The following is a 22309-nucleotide window of genomic DNA, read 5'->3' on the forward strand; positions in this document are numbered from 1 at the left end:
ATGGTCACATCCAGGTGGGGAGAGCAACGGAGCAAGAGATTGGCTCCGGGATGCGTGTGTGGGGGGGGGTCGAAATCGAGAAAGCGTTCTGGGCGGCGATTGGTCGCCGCGAGATTGCCGGAATAAACTCTTCCGGGGTGTCAAGCGGCGCCGGAAATCCCGCTATTCCTGCCCCTCCCTCCTCGCCTGCCCAGTTCCCATTGGCTGTCTCTCTGGGACAGGCGCAGTGGTCGCCGAGTTGACGCTCAGGGTGAAAGGTGTGCGTGTGCGTGTGCGTGTGCGCGCGCGGGCATTTTCAGAGTGTACATTTTTCTGCGAGTTTGACTACTCCAAGACTGACTATCCGTAAGGGGCTGATTAGCTACCCGGGTCGGTGGCGAGGTTCGGCGCAGTCGCTGGCTGTGCAGGGTGACGGTGGTGGTGTCTTTCCGCGAGCTCTTACAGTCTTGTTTAGCCTTCACTCGGTCTGGAGCGTGTGGCACCGCAGGGTCAGTCGCGCAGATTCATATAATTAAGGCCAAGGAGGGGTCACCAAACTTTTTTGGTGTCTCTCCCTGGGAAGTAACGTGTGTCGTGCAGTTTGGAGATGTGTACCGCTACGTCTGACATCCCAGATGCTGTTTGAGTACATTTGGCGTCTGTGAGCATTTTGGGGAGTTTTTGGTGAATGGGATATTTTATCTGGGTGGGTTTTGTGAGCCATGGTACAAAGTCTGTAGGGATTTGTGTCCTTGTAGACCTGGGTGTGCATTTTCTGAGCTTTTGGGCATTAGAGTCACTGGGTGTTAGACCCTTATGTAGATGTCTGTACCCCAGCGTGTGAGGCCTTTGAACTGTTGTGATTCTGGGTCCCAAGGTGTGATGTCTCTGAGCTGCTTTAGGAAGGGGTTTGTCTAAAGGTGTAAAGTATCTGAGCTGTTTGGGGTCTTGTGTGTCAGTAGTAAAATCTCTTACCATTTTGGCTGTGAGGTCTCTGTCCAGGAACTGAGGGAGTTGGAAACCCGGCAGGTATGATTCCGAAGCCTGGAACCCGACGTGCTGATGGTGCGTTGTTGAGGGTGTCACTTGTCTCCTGGAGTCTCAGTACGTATCATAATTAATCAAATGGGGCCAGTGCCCACCTTGGAGGGTACCTGTGCATGTTAACAGTGTGTGTAAAGGGCCCGGCTCCCAGCTATGGTTCAGCAAATGTTTTCTGAGCACCTGCCATGTACGTGAGTACTATTCGAGGAGTTTGTGACAGGACAAAACTGACAAAGTCTCATTTCATAGAGTTGGTCAATAAGTAAATCAAGGGTGGCAGGTGCTATGTATGAAGAAAGATAGGGCTGGACCAGGGGAAAGGGTATGTGGAGATGATGTTATTATTTTATTCAAGGTAATCAGGGAAAGTCTCCCTGAAGGATGACGAATGAGCAGAGACCTGGAGGAAGTGAGGGAGCACGCCGTGGGATTTCCTGAAGGAAGAGCATTCCAGGCAGAGGGAACAGCAGGTGCCACAGTCCTGGCGGGGCAGTCTACTTGGCATGCTCCTGGATATCAAGGAGTCCTGTGATGCACTGGGTCCGGCACGTAGCACTCATTGAAAGGTGTCTGGTGCTGCTCTCTGTGTTTGTCCCACAATCTGTGGTCACCCCCATTTCACAGATGAAGGACCCGAGGCTCCAAGATGTGCCCTGCACCTTCTCTCCTGCTTACACCTGAAATTACTGAAGAGGGGTGAAACTTTCTAGTCCATCATGAGAGACAGAGGGCCTGAGTGTAAGAGCTGCAGGGAGGACACCATCCACACTGAATGTCAGCCAACCAGTGGAGATCAGTTATAATATGGGAATCATGCCCCTCATGACATTGCTACTCTTGATGGAGGGCAGGACTTAAGAATGAGAAAGGAACTGGGGCAAAGGAGAGAGGCAGGAAGGGGAAGCTGGAGGACAGTGAGAAAAAAACCCACTGGCTTCATCATATTGCTTGGATTTGGCCCAGTTCACCTTGATTAACTGATATATTCACTTTTCCCCTGTCCCTACCCTTTCTTTCCCTTCCCTTCTCTTCTCTTTTGTGCCTGAGCAGTTCAGTCCTAAAGCCATTAGGTGTTGCCGGGCAAGGCAAGTATATGCGTGTAGGGGCATCCCAATTTGGGAGGTCAGAGCCCAAGGTGGTAAGGAGGATATCCCTGGGGGTTCTCTGGGGAGGTGGCTAACTGGCTCAGGGATTCAGGCTTGAGTGAGGTGTGGAAGTCAAGGGCAGGGGATGGTTCAGCATAGCACGTGGGGAGGACCTCTTTGTGGAGGAGGGATGGCTTATATGCATTGGGATTTGTCAACTCAGTGAATATATAAGGATGGTGGGAGCCATGTCTGTCACTTTTGGAAGAGGGAATTTCCAATATGGAAAGGAGGTAAACTGGAACAACTTCTGAGGAGTTCTACTGGAATTAAAGGTCTCCGTGAGAACTCCTGGTTTTCAATAGGTATGTGTGCATATGTGGATAGATTGATATAGAAATATATGTGTGTGTGTGTGTGTGTGTGTGTGATTGTGTTCACACATATATTCCAAACTTCCTGAAAACAGCAACATCCCAATGACAATAAGTACACCTACCGCTAGATCCTAGCTTCTGAATACCATTCTCCATTAAATGCTGGGTTCCCAGGCTGAGGAGAGAAAGGATTAATGAGCCTGGCTCAACTTGTCATGTCAGTAATAAGGGAAAGTTAAGGAATGATGGGGAGATGTCAGGGGGACACAGAATATAGCTGGAGGGCTCTCCCACCGGAAAAGCTGGGGACTCTTTTCTCTTTTCCAGCTTCTTTGAGGTATTATTGACATATAGCATGTAAGTTTAAGGTGCACAGTGTGATGATTTGATACACGTAGATAGGGCAAAACGATTACCACAATAAGGTTAGTTAGCACTCTATCCCCTCACAGAATTACCTTTTTAAAAATTGTGGTGATAACATTTCAGATCTACCCTCTTAGCTTTCAATATACGATACAGTTTTGTTCCTTATACTCAGCATGCTGTACATTAGATCCCCATAACTTATTCATCTTATAGCTGGAAGTTTGTACCGTTTGACCAACATTTCCCCCAGCCCCTGGCAACCGCCATTCTAAACTCTATTACTGTGAGTTGGACTTTTTTAGATTCTACATATAAGTAGAACATACAGTATGTCTTTCTCTCTTTCACTTACTTCGCTTAGCATAAAGCCTTCCAGGTCCATTCGTGTTGTTGCAAAAGGCAGGATTTTCTTCGTTTTTGTGGCTGAATAATATTCCGTTGTATATGTCACCACATTTTCTATATCCATTCATCCCCTCCATGGCCACTTAGTTGCTTACATATCTTGGTTGAAGCTGCATTGTAAATTGTGACGTTGGTGTTAGTCCTCCAACTTTGTTTTTCAAAATTATTTGGCTATTCTAGTTCCTTTGCCTTACCCCAGAAATTTTATCATCAGTTAGTCTATATGTACAAAAAAATCCGTGCCTGGATTTGTGATTGGAATTGTATGAAATTGATGGATCTATTTGGGGACTATTGACATCCTAATTATATTGAATTTCTCAACAGATGAATGCAGTATGTGTCTCCATTTTGTTAGGTCTTCTTATATTTCTTTTCCTCAGCATTTTGTAGTTTTGAGCATACAGATCCTGCTTATGTTTTGCTAGGTTTTGGGGGGAAGCTATTATAAATGGTATGCACAAGTCTTTTTTTTTTTTTAATTTCCTAATTGTTCATTGCTAGTACAGGCAAATATGCCTGATATTTTGGTGTTGAGCTTGTATCCTGCGACCTTGTTAAACTCACTTCTTAGTTATAGGAGTTTTTGTTAATAGATTTCATGGGATTTTCTAGGTAGATAATCATGTCATTGGTGGATGGGAGCAGTTTGATTTCCTCCTTCCCAATCTCTAAACCATTTGTTTCTTTTTCTTTTCTTACTGGAGTGGCTAGGACTTCCAGTACAATGTTGACTTATAGCTATCCTCCTGGCCTGGTTCCTGATCTTAGGGAGAAAGCATTTAGTCTCTCTCCATCAAGTAGGATGGAGGGGCGGGTATTTTTGTAGATGCTCTGTGTCAGGTTAAGAAAGCTCCCTTCTACTCCTGGTTAGCTGAATGTTTTCATCATGAACGACTGTTGAATTTTGTCAGATACTTTTTCTGCATCAACAGATAACGATCATGCGGTTCTTTATCTTTGGTATGCTACTATGCTGGCTTGATTGATGTTTTAATGCTGCACCAGCTTTGCATTTCGGGGATAAACCTCACTTGGTCGTGGTGTATTATTCTTTTTATATATTGAATTTGATTTGCTACTACTGTCTTTGTTTGACTTTGGTATCAGGGTAATGCTAATCTGAAAAAAGAATTCAACAAGTGTTCCCTCTCTTCTGTTTCCTTGAAGAGATTGCGTAGAATTGCTGTCATTGCTTCTTAAATGTTTGGCAGGATTTTCCAGGGGTACCATCTGGCCCTGGAGATTCCTTTTCTGTAAGTTTTTCAACTACAGACTCAATTTTAAAAATAGATGATCTGTTTCTTTTTGGCTGAGCTTTGATAGTTTGTTCCATTTCGCCTAAATTGCCAAAAGTAGTTATGTAGAATTATTCATAGAATCCTTTTAATTTCTGTGGGATCTGTAACCTATTTCATTCCTGATGTTGGTAAGTTGTGTCTTTAGTTATCATGCCTTTTTTTTTTTTTTTTTTTGTCTGTCTGGGTAGAAGTTTATGAATTTGTATTGACCTATTGAAAGAACCAGCTTTGGGTTTCGTTGATTAACTCTATTCTTTTTCTGATAACTGTTCCAATCTCTATTCCCCTTATTTGCTTGCTTTGAATTTATTTGGATTTTCTTTTTCTAGTTTCTTAAGGTGGAAGCTTTCTTATTGATTTGGGTTCTTTATTCTTTCTAATACAAGCATTTGATGCTGTACATTTACGGCTAAGCACTCCTGTACCTGCATCCTGCAGATTTTGGTAGGTTGTTTTTTCATTTTCATGTTGTTTAAATTAATTTGTAACTTTCCTTGATCCTTGCTCTTTGGTCCATGGATTATTTAGAAGTATGTGATTTAATTTCCTTGTGTTTGGAGATTTTCCTCCTAACTTTGGCTTACTTATCGGTGGTTTTTCTCTTTTGGTCAGACAACATTCTTTGTATGATTGCAGTTATCTTGCAATTGGTCATATTTGTTTTATGACCCAGGATATAGTCTACCTTGGTGAAACTTCCATATGCACTTGAAAAGAATGTGGTATATTCGGCTATTGTTATGTGGAGGGTTCTATACCTGTGAGAACATTCGGTTCACCCATGCATTCTAATTTGCTTTCTCTCCGTTCTGTGTATTACTGAGGTTGTTGAAGTCTCCAGCTGTTCTTGTAGATTTGTTTGTTTCAGTTCTTCCAGTTCTGACTTGGTCATGTATTTTGAAGCTTTGCTGTTGAGTACTGTGCAGGATAGAGTTAACATAGCAGGCCTGAGACTATAATCCTTAGAAGGGCTGGCTTGTTGGCCCTCACGTCGCGTCTGAGAACTTGGATTTCAAGAGGTTTCCCACCGTTGCCTCCTTCAGAAGTGTAGTTTACTCCTCCATCTGTCCAAACAGTATGTTTTATGCTAAACACCTGCTTTCCTCCTGGGAACCTGAAATCTTGATATGTGCTAGGCCCCGGGTTTCTCAGGAGCTTCCCTGGTGGACAGCATTTCACACACGTTGTCATGATCCGTTGCCGGAGGGACAAATTGCGTGATTATCTACTAGGAAAGGACTCTTGGAAGCTTGCGCTGGTTTCCTCCGGATGTTGCCCAGTGCACCTCTCCCCCTGGATGATTTGGCTTTGTATCCTTTTGCTGCAGTAAATCTTAGCCATGAGGATGACTATGTGCTAGGTCCTTGGGGTCCTCCTAGGAATTCATCAAAAGCAAGGGTTGTCTTGGGGCATCTGAAACAGTGGTGGCAGCTGTGGATTCACTAGCGAGACTGTGACTCGCTGAAATACGGTGAAAGCCTTGTTTGAGTAAAGGGAGGATGAAGCAGTAGGGATGACGATCCTTTTGTGCTCATTGACTGTGGATGTACCCGTGCTATGAAACAGCAGCTGAGCCACTGACTGTTGTGATAGGTGTTACTTACAGAATTTGAAAACAAAAGATCCAGATCCAGGGGAGGTAGCGCACTGCATCCTCGGCTGCTTCTGCTGTGCTGCCTGATGTGAGCGGGGTGGCGGGGGGTGGGGGTGGGGAGTGCAGCCAGCTCCTGACTTTGGTGTCTGTTATTTCCTCCAGGCCTGGGGGGAAAGGATGCAAACCTTACAAAAGGTGAACTCTGGGTCGGCCAAAAAATGTTAAAAGTTTGACTTGCTCTCTCCTACAAGCGGAAGAAAGCAAGTAAAATCAGGTTCTGGGCTGGAGAAAGCTTCAGATAAACTAGAGGCAAGAAGGGGAAAAAGGCCTGCAGGCTTTTCTTCAACTTGGCGGCGGCTGCTGCTGCTGCTGCTGCTGCTGCTGCAGCCCCTCCCAGCACTCGCGCCCGAGCTCCCCGGCCGCTGTGCGGTACCCTGGTGAGTGTCAGTTTACTGCTAGGCGTTTGAGTAAAGCGTCCCTGAGAGAGGGAAAAGGGGGAATTTTAAAAATGGCTTTGTACGTTGTGGCTGTTGCATCTGGATCTTTGAGACAACTGAGACGAGACGTTAGGCATATGACTCTTCAGTGCAAGAGAATGAGCTTTTCCAGCCTCCTCACGGGATCAGTGAGAGAGACAAAAGGACAGGAGGTTGTGTCAACCCATTTTGAAAATTTTTAAAAATTCACGATTTTGTCCTGGCCAGTTGCTAAACGTAATGTCTTTACAGTTAGATTATAAAACATGTTTTGCTATGAAAGTACTCTTGCCTACAGCCCTTCCATACAAAAGATTAGGGGGACATTAGGGGATAATTAAAGAAATGTAATTTTGGTTGTTTTGTTTTTGTGGTTTTTTGCGGTACGCGGGCCTCTCACTGTTGTGGCCTCTCCCGTTGCGGAGCACAGGCTCCGGACGCGCAGGCCCAGCGGCCATGGCCCATGGGCCCAGCCGCTCCGCGGCATGTGGGATCCTCCCAGAGCGGGGCACGAACCCGCGTCCCCTGCATCGGCAGGCGGACTCCCAACCACTGCGCCACCAGGGAAGCCCCGAAATGTAAAGTTTTGATTTCAGGATTGTACACAGTGATTGTATAACAATGGAGAACACACCACCCCTGGCACCTGGGGGGGGAAGTGTAGAGAGGGAGCGAGGGCATTAATGATCTTGTCTGTCCAAACTGTTCCTGGGAATTTTCTATGTTTCCTAAAGGAATACTCCCCGTGCAGCCTTCCAAGCTGCTGTGAGCACTTTTTCTTTTTCTTTTTGAATTTTACTTTATTTATTTTTTTTATACAGCAGGCTCTTATTAGTTATCTATTTTATACATATTAGTGTATATATGTCAATCCCAATCCAGTGAGCACTTTGAATGCAAACTGTCTGCTGAGGCTGCAGTCACACCTGAGGGAGCTCTGACTGTGGGACCGCAGGAGTGGCCCCAGCCCCTGGACGGTGCATGCAGAGCACCTCCAGGTGTCAGCCACCCTCGGAAAGAGGATGCGCTGGGGTCCCGGACAGACAGAACTGCTTGGAACGGGCTGCCTCCAGGCAGTGCCTCTGAAACTAAGGCCTCAGATGGATTATTCAAACTGGACAGGGAGTCCTAGGGGGGCAGGTCCCTGGGTGGGAGGCCACACTGGGGCCCCAGGGAGCTGTCCTACCTGCCTGATGTATGTCCTGCTCGGGGCAACCTAGCAGTTGTGAACCCTTTGTTTCTAGGGATACATGTATGCCTCGGAATTACCCTTCTTGTGTGTGAGCCCTGAATATCCCGACGCAGCCTCAGCCTGGACGAGTAGTGACCAGAGTATGCTGTGCCTGAATTGGTGCCTCAGGTGCCTCAGCTACAAAAGGTTCATACAAAAAACTAAGCAGCAAGGTTCCTGGCTTTCTAAGTTAGACCTTCATGGTTAATGACACCTGTATTTAAATGGCTGAGTCCTGGAACCCTAAGGGATGTAACTGACATCAGTACTGCAGTGTAGGCTGGTGTCACTGCGCTGCCTGGGTCCTAAGACCTGTGGCATTCCCCTCCCTCCCTCTGCAGACTGACATCCTTCTCGCTCGTCATTAAGACACTGGGTCCAGTCCTTCACCCGTTACGTCAGCTCCACAAGTGTGGACTGACTTTCTACCGTGTCTCAGGTCCTCTGCCCTGAGGACACCAGGATGAACGGGATGTGTTTCCAGCCTTCTGAGAAGGAGTTAAAAGTCTGGTGAGGGAGACAGACATGGAAGCAAAACCTCGGTGCCTCAAAGACAATGGGCTTATCTGGCTTTGTTCAGCAACCCATGGCAGATCACACTATGAGCATTTACCACGTAATTTTTCCCATCCATTAACAGCATATCCTGAAGATCCGTCTAGTCAGTACAGCTGGATTCCCCTCATTCCTGTAGGTGTGTACAACCTCAGCTACCAAGCGACACTGGTGTGTTGCATGAAGCTCAAGGCCAGTAAGAGAATTGCCTTCAGTATGTGTTCTCTAAAACACTCAAGGATTCTTTGTAAGTTTCCAGAGAAAGCAACATTCAGGCTTCCCTTAATTCACGGGGAAATTACAATTATGGAAAATCCACTTTATTTAACTCTCTGCTTAAAAGTGTTTGCCTCCCTGTAACCCTCAGCCCACAGATGCCGGTAGCTCCTCCCAATCATTTCAGCACCCAGACCTACCCTCTGAAACTTCCTGTCAGCTTCCACCTACTTACCAGGTGCACCATTGTGGTAGTAAACCACATAACATACTGGTTATCAACCACGAGAATAGGATTTTGTGAAGGTATCCCCAGACCTCTTATTCCCATCAAAAGGAAAGGAATGATATGGTCCACGTCAGGGTTTGGTCAGGGGAAGTAGCATGGAGTAGGACACAGGACTCCCCAGGAAGGATTCCAGACACCTTCCTCGTCTGTCTTGCTTTCTGTGACAAGATAATGGTTCAGGGACAGACGGGGTGTGAGGTAAGGCTTCGTTTCCAAGGTCAATCACTGCCGTGGGCATCAGTGTTTAGGATGGTTCTGTGGTCGTCATGGCTCTTGGCTCCCGGGTCTGGGGTCCTTCTCAGAGAGGACGAGCCCTCTCCAGGCTGCGTCACCAGAGTCACGGGCCAGGCGAGGGCTTTAAGCTACTAGGGAAGGCTGTCTGCTTCGGCACGGCAGATCAGATCAGAGGAGGACAGCTGAGAGGAGAAGAGGGGAGAAGATCTCCTCAGGTCAGGGGCAGGTGTCTGATCGGTGAAGGGAAGACATTTTTCCTAAATTCTGGTTGCTCTGGGCTTGTGTGGCATGGAGGGAGTGAGGGTGCAAGAGAGAAGCAGAGGCTGACTGGAGGTGTGGAGAATAGATCATATAACCTCATATCGTCTGTGTCCCACGGCCCCCGAGAAAAGCCCAGGCCATGTGGGATCTCAAAGGTCATCTCCTCTCACCACCTCCATCCACTGGCCATGAAGAGAATGGATCTGAGATAAACTGAAGCCTCAGAGAGACAGGCCAGTGGGGTGGTGATGTCTTCTCGGAAGATCCACTGCCCTGCCCGTGGTTTGACTCTCACGCTGTGTCCTTTACGTTCTCTCTCCTGTGCTCTCAGGTTGGTCTTCCCGACTGTGTGTTTATCCTGGGAAGAGTCAGTACATTGGAGACAGTCTCGCTACCAAAGGAGTTTATTAAAGTTCCTGAGAGTTTCCCAGGCAGAGTGAAAAAATCAAAGATTCTAGGGCACCGTTGTAGCCACACTAAATGAGATTCACTGAGTGCGGATCATGGAATCTGCATTTTTGGTGTTTGTTTTTTTTTTTATTTATAATTCCTCAGTTCTGACTGACATGGACAACTTGTCTGGGTACTACCAGAGCAGAGGAACGGTCTTATTTTCCCTACTGGCAGGTTTCTCTCTCCATCGGGAGCATGTGGAGGTGACAGAGGTTTGCTGCCTTCTCTGATGCACAAACCCAAGACCTTCAGGCTAGGAGACTGACATGCTGTCTGCTGTTCTAAGGAGGCTCTCAGATCATTGTTTCCACAAAACATCCTGATTCCAATCCTGTCAAGCCTCCATCTAAAAGATTTCTGAAGAAACCAGATTTCTATTTAGTGTGCAGTTCCATGCTGTAAGGTCAATTTGTGTTATGTGTTAGCTGTTTTTCTACATATTTTGCAGTAGCCATTGGACCTTGCCCTTGACTGAATAAATACAGAACACACTTGAGTTTTCCACAATGCCTCCACAGACCTGTGGCTCCACCCCTTACTGCTGGGTGACACTGAGCGGGCTACTTAGCATCTCTGTGCCTCAATTCCTCCATTAGTAACATGGAAACACTAGTTAGGAGTAAATGTAACTACTTCTTGGGGCAGCTTAGAGCACTGACCATGTTAAGACATGGGAAGTTGTCAGGACAGTGCTCATCATGTGACAAGTTCCTGGTGAATTCTAGCTGTTGTCATTACTGCTGTTAATATTGTTACCGTTCCCACATTTCCCTGGAGAGTGTTCCAGAGAGACAATGTCAAGACCACCTTTGGCTCACCACATGGACTTTGCACTATCACTTCAGCCCCTCAGGGACTCAAGAACTGAATGTATGGGGCATGGGTGTGGGTATGTGTGTGTGTGTGTGTGTGTGTGTGTGTGTGTGTGTGTGTGTATATTAGCATAATGAGTATTTAACTCTCCTTATGGGGATATTGTGAAGCCTAAATACAATGCTGGGGTTTCACCAGGGGCTCGTATGGAAAAGTTTAGTGCCTATTCTCTAGGAAATTAGAAGTCTAATGACCTCTTCGTATGATTTGTATAATGATGGGAAAGTAAGTGATCACTGGACGATTGTAGTAGAACATGAGTATATACATTTTAAAAAGCATTCCAGAGGGAAATTTAAAGGCCCAAGGACCTCATCATATAGCCCTTTTTGGGGGGGGGCATTATTTTTATGAAGCCTAATTCTCCTGTATCAAATTCTGAATATCTGAATCTGATGAAGATACAAAAGTATTAATACTCAAACTTTCATCCGTAGGACTTTATTTCTTGTGTAGTTTTCACATTGCCGGTTTTATGGTGTTTCTTATTTCTTCCACTAATATTCACGTTTTTTTAACCAAAGGGTGATGGTATGAATATTTTCTGAGTTACATCCTGAGGAGATGGTAAACAGTGTTTTTGGATGGAGAGTCTGAGGAGGGGGGCAAAGGGGAGAGAGAGTGGAGCGGGAGTGGTTGAGGAGAAAGCAATGGGGGCAGGGAGAGAGGGATATGAGTACAAGCAGAAACCAAAGTGAAGAGACACAGGAATAAAAGCTCACCCCTCTGGACTGTGTTTAACTCTCTATATGTATAAGTGTAATAAGGTCTCTGAGTACTCACAGCAACATTATGAGGTAAGCATTTTTAATGTTATCATCCCTTTTTGCAGATGAGGAAGCTTGAGACATGTAGAGGTTAACGGGTGAAGGAACTTGCCCAAAGTCACCTGGCCGGCAAGAACTGAGTCAGATTGCTACGCAGGCCTGAAAGAAACAGAGAGGTGTGGTATCTGACCCCCAAATCTGGAATACACTGCAGTGTCCAGCGTCCTCTGGATCAAAAGGCAAGTGAACATGTCCATCGGCATGAATCAGATTACCATGGATCTGTGTATGGATTGAGCATGATGTCTCCTAAGTGTGTGAAAGACCACGGGGTGTCGTGTCAATATGCACACGTCACAGAGAACAGTTCCTGGTCCATGTCAAGCTCTATACATGTCTTTGCTTCTACCGACATCAGTATCAGCATCCTCATCCTCATCATTATGGGAAGCAGCATAACCATACTATAATGATAAACAGAACAACAGACACAAAAGTATGAAGACATTACCTCCCCCCATCTCCTAATTTTTAAAAATGCAGAGAAAAAACCTGGAAGGCAGTAGACCACATATTAAGTGTTTTTCTCTTGAGTGTGAAATTCTAGATAATGCCCAAATAACCTTTTTTTTTTTTTTTTTTTTTTGTGGCCTCTCCCGTTGTGGAGCACAGGCTCCGGAGGCGCAGGCTCAGTGGCCATGGCTTATGGGCCTAGCCGCTCCACGGCATGTGGGATCTTCCCTGACCGGGGCACGAACCCGTGTCCCCTGCATCGGCAGGCGGACTCTCAACCACTGCACCACCAGGGAAGCCCCCAAATAACCTTTTAATGTGCTGTATCTTCATTGTTACGTAGCCAGTTTTTCCATTATAATTTAAAACTAGTTTTTCTGAAGACCTGTTCTCTTAGGTATCTTGACGTTTCATGATGAAAAAAAATTGTTTTGGTATCCTTGCCAAGTGAAAACCCAGTCAGCACACTTACGTGAGGAGTATGATCTTTGGTACAGTGGGGGGTGTGGGGTGTGGGGGGAGCAGAGAGGTCCTGATGGAAGGTTAGCTAAGTCTGCAAGCGTTGTGAAAAAGGCCACGGACAATATAAGCCCAAACCAAACAACAACTCACAGGTCCCTAGGAAGAGACTGGTGTTCTATCCACATAAGTGTCTGTATTAGGACTTCTTAGACCTTTGCTCTTTTGGCTCCCGTGGCGCAGTGGGGCAGCGTGTGGCGCTTGTAACGCAGTCCTGCTTTGACCCAGGCTGTGGATGAGAGTCGCAGCCTCCCCTGCAGCACCGCCCCCTTTTGTGGGCCAACTGGAGCACTTTTCTTGGTGCCTGGGAGCCTCCAGATTCAGAAGGGAAGGGAGACAGAAAATACGTAGCTCAGTAGGTAGATCCGACCCTCCCAGATAGAGCCATGCACAGCAAGTGAGATGCAGGTGCAGCTTGGTGCAGTAACCCGTTGGGAATTAGCAGAGTTGGATTGGGTGACTCAAGGAAGAGATGTGGACGTGAATGCAAAGGGGAGGAACCACATTAAGAGGGGTAAACAGCTATAATTCCCATTTCTGTAACAGGGTAGGGTACTCCATTATTGTTGGGAGAAGGCTCCCTGGTCTGAGCTCTGGGAGGGCGTCACGGCACTTTAGTGATGAGCGTTCTGAGGAACCGCCATCAACCCTAACCAGGGGGTGCTGAGTGTCTGAAGGCAGGAAGTCTCAGTCTTTACCCCTAACAGACACAAACAGCTTCTTAGCCCTGCTGAGAGTGGTGCTGTGGCACCTGAGGGAAGCTCAAAGTTGCCCTCTAGCAAAACTACCAGTGCTCCTTATGTCCTAATCCAGGTCAGGGTGGCTGCCCAGACACTGTGCACTGATCCGGATAAGTCTGATGGTAAGTGTGTGTGTGTGTGTGTGTGACAAACAGTGACTTTATTCATTGAATCGTTCACCAAGCTCCAACTATGGTCAAGGCACTGTGCTGGATGTCTGGGGATACATAAAAAACAAAAAAAAATGGTCAGCTGGGTATCTGCTCAGTCAGCTGACTGACAAGGACAAGGAGGGATCATAGATACTGAATGACAAGCCTGTGCCAGGCCTTAGAAGGAGTGAGAGGCAGGACGTGGGGGAAGAGCAGAGAGAGTCGAGGTGGAGCAAGCAAGGAACTAGGAGGACCGCGTGAGGGGCAGCTCCGAGTGAGACTGATGGCCTCACCTGGACTTGACATGCCCTTCCTAACTGAGCTCAGGTCCCTGACTCCATGGCCACCTGTGCTCTGGGCACAGCATCACAGACTCCACTAGCAGCCTGCGTTCATTCAACAGTCCATCGATTGGACACGTAGTTGCGGGGCCTACGCTGGGCACCAGCCACTTGGTACTTGGGAAACATTCAGTGAACTGACGGGTGCTTTAAGGATCTTGACCCAAGTTCCACTGTGAGGCCAGAACTGTGGCTGATGGGGCAACAGAGTGACCCACACGTGTGTAATGAACGTTGCAGCCTCTTTGGTTAGGAGTTTCCGGAATTAGGGATCGTATGAAAGATGCAATGCTCCTCCCCCCACCAAAGGGAAGAGAATCTGACTCGAGATATGCCCTGTTTACTCCATTCTCCTGTGTCATTTTTAACGCAGAAATAACTGGTCCAAGAAGAGCTACCCTTTATTGACCAAGTACATTTGAGTCGAGGTCCTTCATTCACTGAGGAAACAAGTTCGAAGCACCGACCAGACACTAGGTCTCCGCTACTGGGGCCAGTTTGGGGATGCAGGGATGATGGGGGCTGCAACCTGCAAGCAGATGACTGCCCCCTGTTGTGTGAGAAAAGCCATGGCAGGATTTAAATCATAGAACCCTAGGAACACAGAAGAGAGCCTCTGACCCCCTGCCATAGTGTGCGGGGTCGGGGGTCGGGGGTGTGTGGTGTGTGGGTGTTTGGTCAGGACACACTTCTCAGGGGTGGGGAGGTTCTTCAGGTGGCACTTCGATCACCCACAGTTTACAGACACAAGCTGAAGAGCAGAGACATGAACACGGGTGGAGCCAGATTTCCATTCTCAGTCTGTTGGCTCCAGACCACCATGGCAGCTGGGTCAGCTCCAGAGCTGTCATGCAGCCACTAAAAACACTTCCTCTGCCTCTCCTTGCCTCTCAGTTCCTTCCATCTGATAAATAGAGTGAGACTGGTGGAGATATAACTGGGGGAGGGTTGATTGCAAAGCCTCTCTGATATGGCAGAGTGCCCCCCCGCCACAGGGGAGGCTGAAGTCCTGCCCGGCCGTTGGCTCTGAGGCAATCCTTTTGCGCCGGTGGACTCCAGTTTCTTGGCTGCAAGGCAGCTCCTGCGAAGGCAAACACAGAGAGCGTCTTAGAACCTTTCAGGGTGGCTTTGCCCTACTGGGTTCCTGCATTTCACAGGTGGACATGGTATTGGGACAATGATGACTTTCCTGTCACGGAACAACATCTGCATCTCGGCACCTGAATCACAAGCCAAGTGGGTTGTCGTGACCGCAAAGAAGACGGGCTTTGCAGTCGGGCAGAACTAGGGCTTGACTGCCAGATCCAGCCTTTACTGCATCAGCGACCTAACCTCTTTGAGCTTGTTTCCTTGTCTATGGAAGGCGGGGGTTGATACTTCTCTGGATCTATGGGGAGTAAAACCGCATATGCCCGGCTCCCGTTAGCTCAGTAACTAGGCTCCGGGTGAACCATTTTACACTGCGCCCTGTGTTAGGGACACATCAGTGTGGACGCAAGCATGCCGGGGGCCTCTGGGCATCTACTCCACCCTCTGGCTGGGGTGGGGGTTGGGGTAGTGGCGGTGGAACTGGTGCCATTTCCATCTTTTTAATTGTCTTTACATATCAAAGGCACACACTTCATTTCATACTTAGGTGTGCTCTGCTCAGAGGAGTTGTACTGAATGAAGTCAGTCCTCACAGTTGAGTCTGTAACAGGCAGAACCAGCAGTGGGGACACCTAAGGAGTTGCAGGAAGGTGCTGTCAGATTCCCTAAGAGGGTCCCCATACTGAGCGCGCAGCTGATCCTTGCCTCCCTGATGACCACAGGGGACTAGTAAATCAAACCCTTGCATGGGGAGGACCCGTTAATATACTTTCTCCTGTCCTAACAGAAACTCGGACTATAAACTATAGTGAAAATCTCATCAAAACAAAGTCCATGGGTAGGGCAGTTCAAAGCCTGTTCAATTTACTGGGTCACAGATACCATAAAGTGACAGATTTTTTTTCCCGTTGTTCAGCTTATCCCTCCTCACTGTGAAGCAGGTGGTCACCCTGGATCCCTCTATGCTTCCAAAACTGTGGCCAAATTCCAAAGGTCATATTCAAAGGCAACAGTGGGCCCGTATAACATAAGGCGAGAGAGCTTTTCTGTCTGTATCCTGTTCTTAGCAAGGAAGCCTTTCCCAGAAAAACTCAGCCATCAGATTGCATTTCAAATCAGCTCACTGTGAACCACAGTAAAACGTGTGTCCGTGTGGGGAATTCATAATGAAATCTCCGTCACCTTCCATTCGGTAAAAATATCAAATCTGGTAACTGTGGCTTTTCATCCAGGTACTCCTCAGGAAAAATGGAAATTGCTCTACCCAGCCTGACAGCTGAACCTAAGAAGGAATCAGACAGATGAGGAGGGAGGAAGGGCATGTAAGATGGAGGGAACAGCACGTGTGAGGTTGTGAAATCTGTGGGTGGTGGGGGCCGGGAGGGGGCGGGCAGGGGGGGCGAGGGAGGACGAGTGTGAGCACACCAGCCATCTGATGAACAGAAAGAGGTCTGGGTGCGCTGGAATATCAAGTGGGGCTTGGAGCAGAAGGAGGGGGTCTGGTGAAGATCAGGCGTTTGGGGGCAGGCAAGGCCTGCTGTGCTTAGTCCAGGAGGCTGGACATTATCCTAAGAGCAGCGGGCAGCCCCTGCAGAGTTTTGAGCAGGGCTGTCATGCCCAAGTTAGGACTTAAGAAAGCTTCCTCAGGCAGTAGGATAGACAATGCGTTGGAAAACATCAGGATTGCTGGTGGTGGTCAAGGAGAGAGATGAGGGTGACGTGGAACTCACTGTGCCGATGGAGAGAAGTGTCAGGATCTTGCTTAGAAAGACTTAGGAGACAGAAAGGTGGGGCTTGATGACTGAGAGGGTGGTGAGAGAGAGGCAGCAGGCAAGGATGGCCTTAAGGATCTCTGGCCTAAGCAGCTGGGGAGAAGGCTGCCTTGCCCTGAGTTAGGCAACAGTAGAGGAGGTGCAGCTATGTGGGGAGGGGTTGTGGATGGGTTCAGTTTGGACTTGTTGAGTATTCCTTGCCTTTGGGGCTCAAACACGTATTACCTGAATGACTTGGGGTAGCTGACCTAACCTCTCTGTGCCCAAGATGCCTCAACTGTGATAGCAGGCTCAATGTAAAATAATCCTAGTTGATGAGGTGGGAAAGCAGAGACTACAGAGAAGCTAGGGGAGCTGCTCAGAGTCACACAGGCCGTCAGAGGAGGAGCAACCCACAAACCTAGGCATACTCGATTCAGAGCCCACACTCCTTATTTTTTTAATTAAATCCGACATACCATATTACATTAGTTTCAGGCGCACAACAAAGTGATTCCGCACTTTTAAACATTAGGAAATGAATAACACGATAAGTTTGGTTACCATCTGTCACCATACAGGCTATTACAATATTATTGACTATATTCCGTGTATGTACATTCCATCCCCGTGACTTATTTATTTTATAACTGGAAGTGTGTACCTCCTAATCCCTTCACCTATTTTACACAACTCCCCACCTGCTCCCCCTCTGGCAACCACCAGTTTGTTCTCTGTGTCTCTAACTCTGTTTCTGTTTTGTTCCCTGTGCTCACTTGTTTTGTTTTTGTGGTTCCACATACAAATAAAACCGTGTGGTATTTGTATCTCTCTGTCTGCCTTATTTCAGTTAGCATAATACCCTCTAGGTCCATCCATGTTGTCGAAAATGGCAAGATTTCATTCTTTTTTATTGCTGAGTAATATTCCATTGTGTATATGTATACCACTTCTTTTTTATCGATCCATCTATCAATGGGCACTTCCATATCTTGGCTAGGGTAAATAATGCTGCAGTGAACAGAGGGGTACATACAGCTTTTGTGATTAGTGTTTTTTGTTTTCTTCAGATAAATACCAAGAAGTGGAATTGGGGCTTCCCTGGTGGCGCAGTGGTTGAGTCCGCCTGCCGATGCAGGGGACACGGGTTCGTGCCCCGGTCCGGCAAGATCCCACATGCCGCGGAGCGGCTCGGCCCATGAGCCATGGCCGCTGAGCCTGCGCGTCCGGAGCCTGTGCTCCGCAACAGGAGAGGCCACAACAGTGAGAGGCCCGCGTACCGCAAAAAAAAAAAAAAAAAAAGAAGTGGAATTGCTGGATCATATGGTAGTTCTAGTTTTAGGTTTTTTAGGAAACCCTCACTGTTTCCATAGTGGTTGCACCAATTTACATTCCCACCAACAGTGCATGAGGGTTTCCTTTTCTCCACATCCTCGCCCACATTTCTTACTTGTTGTCTTTTTGATAATAGCCACTTGACAGGTATGAGGAAGCACCTCATTGTGGTCTTGATTTTGCAATCCCTGATGATTAGTGATGTTGAGCATCTTTTCATATGCCTGTTGGCCATCTGTATTAATCTTCTTTGGAAAAATGTCTATTCAGTGTTTTGCCCCACTTTTTAATCGGGCTCTTGGTTTGTTTTTTGTTTTGTTTTGATAATTTCTGTGAGCCCTTTAGATGTTTTGGCTATCTACCTCTTTTCGGATATATCACTTGCTAATATCTTCTCCCATTCAGCAGGTTGCCTTTTTGTTTTGTTGCCGGTTTCCCCTGCTGTGGAAAAGCTTTTTAGTTTGATGTACTCCCGTTTGTCCATTTTTGCTTTTGCTGCCCTTGCCTGAGGAGACATATCCCAAAAATTATTGCTAAGACCAGTGTCAAAGAGCATACTTGGCTATGTTTTCTTCTAGGAGTTTTATGGTTTAAGGTCTTACAATTTAGGCTTTAATCCATTTTTTGTTTATTTTTGTATGTTGTGTAAGAAAGTGGTCCCGTTTTCCCAGAACCATTTATTGAAGAGGCAGCCTTTTCCCTAATGTATATTCTTGGCTCCTTTGTCATAGGGGTTTATTTCTGTCAGAGCCCACACTCTTAAGCATCCCCAACTGTTCTCTCCGTAAAGGCTGGGGAGAAGTGGGAAGAGCTGGTGACTTCAGTGTCCGTTCACAGCTGGTGACACCAAGTCTGGGTAAGATACATCATTGATCCTGCCCACAATGCACTGGGGCGGGGATAACCATCCCCACCTGGCACGAGTTCACCAGGGTGGTGATGTCATGGGCTCACTCCAGCAGCCAACCCAGGTCAATCCTGCCAACCACAATCAACCATTTAGCCAATCATGAAGGTCTTCACTGTATCCGTTACATCCCCCCACTCCACGCCAGGCTGGCTGTTGAGACAGGGAGGTGAGGAGGAATTGCAGAGCCAGTCCCTGCCCTTGGGAGTTGAGTCATTAATCAGACAGAGATCTGACACCCATAGATGTGGTGGCAAGTGCATCATTGATCCCCTGTGAGGCTGGGTTGCTAGGAGACGAGAGGAGTGACAAGGATCAGGGTGGGATGAAGTGGACATGGCGGCGGGGGTGGGGGGAGCGGAGCAGGGTATGCTGGGTACTTGCCGAGGCCAGTCCCAAGTGCAGAATTACCCACAGTCTGCATGAGGGCGCCTGGAGGATGGATGGGCGGGTGTAAATGAGGGAATCAGCAGCGCCACCCCATCCCCACCTCAAAGTCTGTATCCCCAACCTCTGTATTGGGTGTAGGTGGTCTGGGGGTCCCATCTGAGACAGCATACTCTCCCAAGTTACAGAGTAGGAGCCAGAATCCTGTGATGTCCAGACATGTCCAACATGTCAAATTCTAGGCCAGAGACCGAGCCACAGGCACCAAGAGGCCAGAAAATATTGGATGGGAGTTGGCTTAAAACGCAATGGCCGGTGCTTTGCGATGACCTAGAGGGGTGGGATAGGGAGGGTGGGAGGGAGGCTCAAGAGGGAGGGTATATGGGGACATATGTATGCATATGGCTGATTCACTTTGGTGTACAACAGAAACTAACACAGTATAGTGAAGCAATTATACTCCAATAAAGATCTATTTTAAAAAAGAAAAAAACCGCAATGGCCAAATAACAAATTGGAATGTACCTATAGCAAGTAAAGATATCGAATCATTCATTTAAAATCCTTCCCACAAAGGGAAGCCCTGGGCCTGCTGGTTTCACTGGTGAATTCTGTCAAATGTTTAAAGAAGAAATAATATCCATCCTTCACAGACTCTTCCTGAATAGACAGGAGGGAGGAGGGAGCATTTCCTAACTCATCCTGTGAGAACAGTATTACCCCACTACCAAAGCCAGACTTGACGTCACAAGAAAGCTATAGACCAATATCTATCATGAATAGTGATACATACATCCTCAACAAAATATTAGCAAACCAAATCCAGCAACATTTGCAAAGGGCTATGCAGGATTTATCCCAGGATTGCAATATTGGTTTAACATTCAACTTCAGTTAAGGCAAGCACCATGTTAATATAATGAAGGACAGAAACCACCTGTCCCCTTGGTAGACAAAGAAAAAGCATTTGACACAATTCAAGACCCATTCATGATAAAAAAAAAAACGGTCAACCAACTCGGGATACAGGGGATCGTCCTCACCGTGCTGAAGGACATCCCCGAGAAACATCCAGCTCTCGTCCTGTCATGTTTACTAGTGTTAGAATGAATGCTTTCCTCTTGAGATCCAGGCCAAGGCAAGGATGTCTGCTTCAGCCACTTCTATCCCACATTGACTGAAGGTTCTAGCCTGTGCATCGTGCAAAACATGAACTTCTGCTTTCTGCTACAGCATGGGTGAGCCTCCAAAGCATTATGCTTAAGTGAAAGAACTCAGACACAAAAGGCCCCTTCCTGCAGGAGTCAGTTTATATGAAATGCTCAGAAAGGGCAAATCTACAGAGAGAGAAATTAGATTAGAGGATGCCTGGGCCTGGAGGTGCTATTGGGGATTGACGGCTGATGGGTACACGGAACCTCTTTGTGGTTCTGGCAATGTGCCACAACTGGATTATGGTGAGGGTTGCACAACTGCGTAAATTTACTAAAAGTCACTGCATTGGGTGCATTAAATGGGTGCGATTTGTGGTATGTATATTATACCTCCATAAAGCAGTTTAGGAAATGTAATGCAGATGTCCAAGTAAGTCATGCGGGAAAAGATATGCCATTGCTTTTGTCACAATGAGGAGTCCCCCCCCCCTTCCATGTTCTGGGTCCGGCCTCCTCCATATGTGCTAGATGCTCCCTCCAGAAACAGTCACTGTGCGCGTCAGGACAGAATTGCTAGTGAGCACACATGTCTAGCGTGCCTCTGTGGGTTCATGCACAGGCGCCCTTTGTGTGACCACAAGTCAGTGGCTCTGGGCAGGCTCCCATAATCCATCCTGCGTCTGAAATTCTACTTAGCTGTTTTTCCATTCTTCTCCAATCTCATGGACCCAGCTTGCATTTCTCTGGTAACGGATCTCAGCCCTTAGCTCCAACTTCTGGTCACAGGAATACCTGTAGCCTGGGCATGAGGCCCCCTGCCTGAGCTCAGCATCCCAGGGAGGATGCTCAGCAGAGTGGTAACCAAGACAACGGAACCCCATCCAGCCTCCTTCTGCCCCCAGGACTGAGGTCCGTTCCCTCCCCTCCACCTGCCTGAGTGTCAGATAAGGAAGGGGACTTGGGGGCATGACACACAACCGAGTCATTGAAATTGTTCTAAATATGGCTGTGAAATAAATATGTCAAAAAGAGCTCTCAGGGGACGTCCGTGGTGGTCCGGTGGTTAAGAATCCGCCTTCCAGTGCAGGGGACGTGGGTTCGATCCCTGGTCGGGGAACTAAGATCCCACATGCCGCAGGACAACTAAGCCGGCGCGCCACAACAAAGAGCCCGCACGCCGCAACAAAAGATCCCGTGTGCGGCAACGAAGATCCCACGTGCCGCAACTAAGACCCGACGCAGCCAAATAAATAAATAAACAAACATTAAAAGAAAACAGATCTCAGAAGACACATTATAAAATTTTTTTTAAATTTCATTAGTAACAAACATGGTTCTGAAGCTCAAGATTCTATTTAAAACCAGGACAGGTGAAGCATCATGCAATTATGCTTCTCAACCTAAGCTGTGCATCAGATCTCCCCTGGAGAGGCTTTAAAAGCAGGACATCCCCCAGAGAGTCTTAAGTAGTAGGTCTGGAATGTGGCCCCAGCATGAGCATTATCTGAAAACTTCTCTTACGAAAGCCGAGATTGCAGCTGTGGAAACAGAACCATCCTTACAGGAGGAAATCATTTTAGATTTGAAATTTGAGACTCCTCTCTACAAGGAAAGCAGGTTTTCACCATGACCCGCTATGCTTCGCAGATATCTTAGGCTGAGGAAAGGGACAACGTGTCCAACGCTTGTTTTAAAACTGACCTCGTACTTGCTCTGCTCCATGTTCCTGAATCCAAAACTTTACAGTTAAAATCCTGCTTTTGCTAATGAAGCTTAGTACTTTTTAGTTCTTGCCAGGATCCCTTGTGCTTAGTTACTTGAAAACATTTCTGAAACATTGTGGAGCTAACTTCATGTGACAGATCAGAATAGTTCTTTGAAAATTAAAGGTGGCTGAGAATTGTAGCCGTTG

General features: G+C 47.2%; 1 long non-coding RNA gene across 3 annotated transcripts; it reads left to right on the top strand.

The window, feature by feature from the left end:
* Window positions 1–20859, top strand: LOC111170770 (uncharacterized). Of its 3 annotated transcripts, none has more exons than XR_016391371.1 (3): window positions 1–257; window positions 6317–6591; window positions 11575–17678. It is a non-coding gene; the product is annotated as an uncharacterized LOC111170770 (long non-coding RNA). The 3 variants fall into 3 exon arrangements; XR_016391373.1 differs by lacking the exons at window positions 1–257; window positions 6317–6591 and adding exons at window positions 280–2473; window positions 17685–20859 and having other exon boundaries at window positions 11575–16185; XR_016391372.1 differs by lacking the exons at window positions 1–257; window positions 6317–6591 and adding exons at window positions 286–2473; window positions 17685–20859 and having other exon boundaries at window positions 11575–11748.
* Window positions 20860–22309: the final 1450 nt, after the last annotated feature.

This window comes from Delphinapterus leucas, chromosome X (genome assembly GCF_059928025.1).
Source record: "Delphinapterus leucas isolate spDelLeu-1000000601 "Yukka" chromosome X, BTC_Dleu_Yukka2, whole genome shotgun sequence".
Classification (NCBI taxonomy): Eukaryota; Metazoa; Chordata; class Mammalia; order Artiodactyla; family Monodontidae; genus Delphinapterus; species Delphinapterus leucas.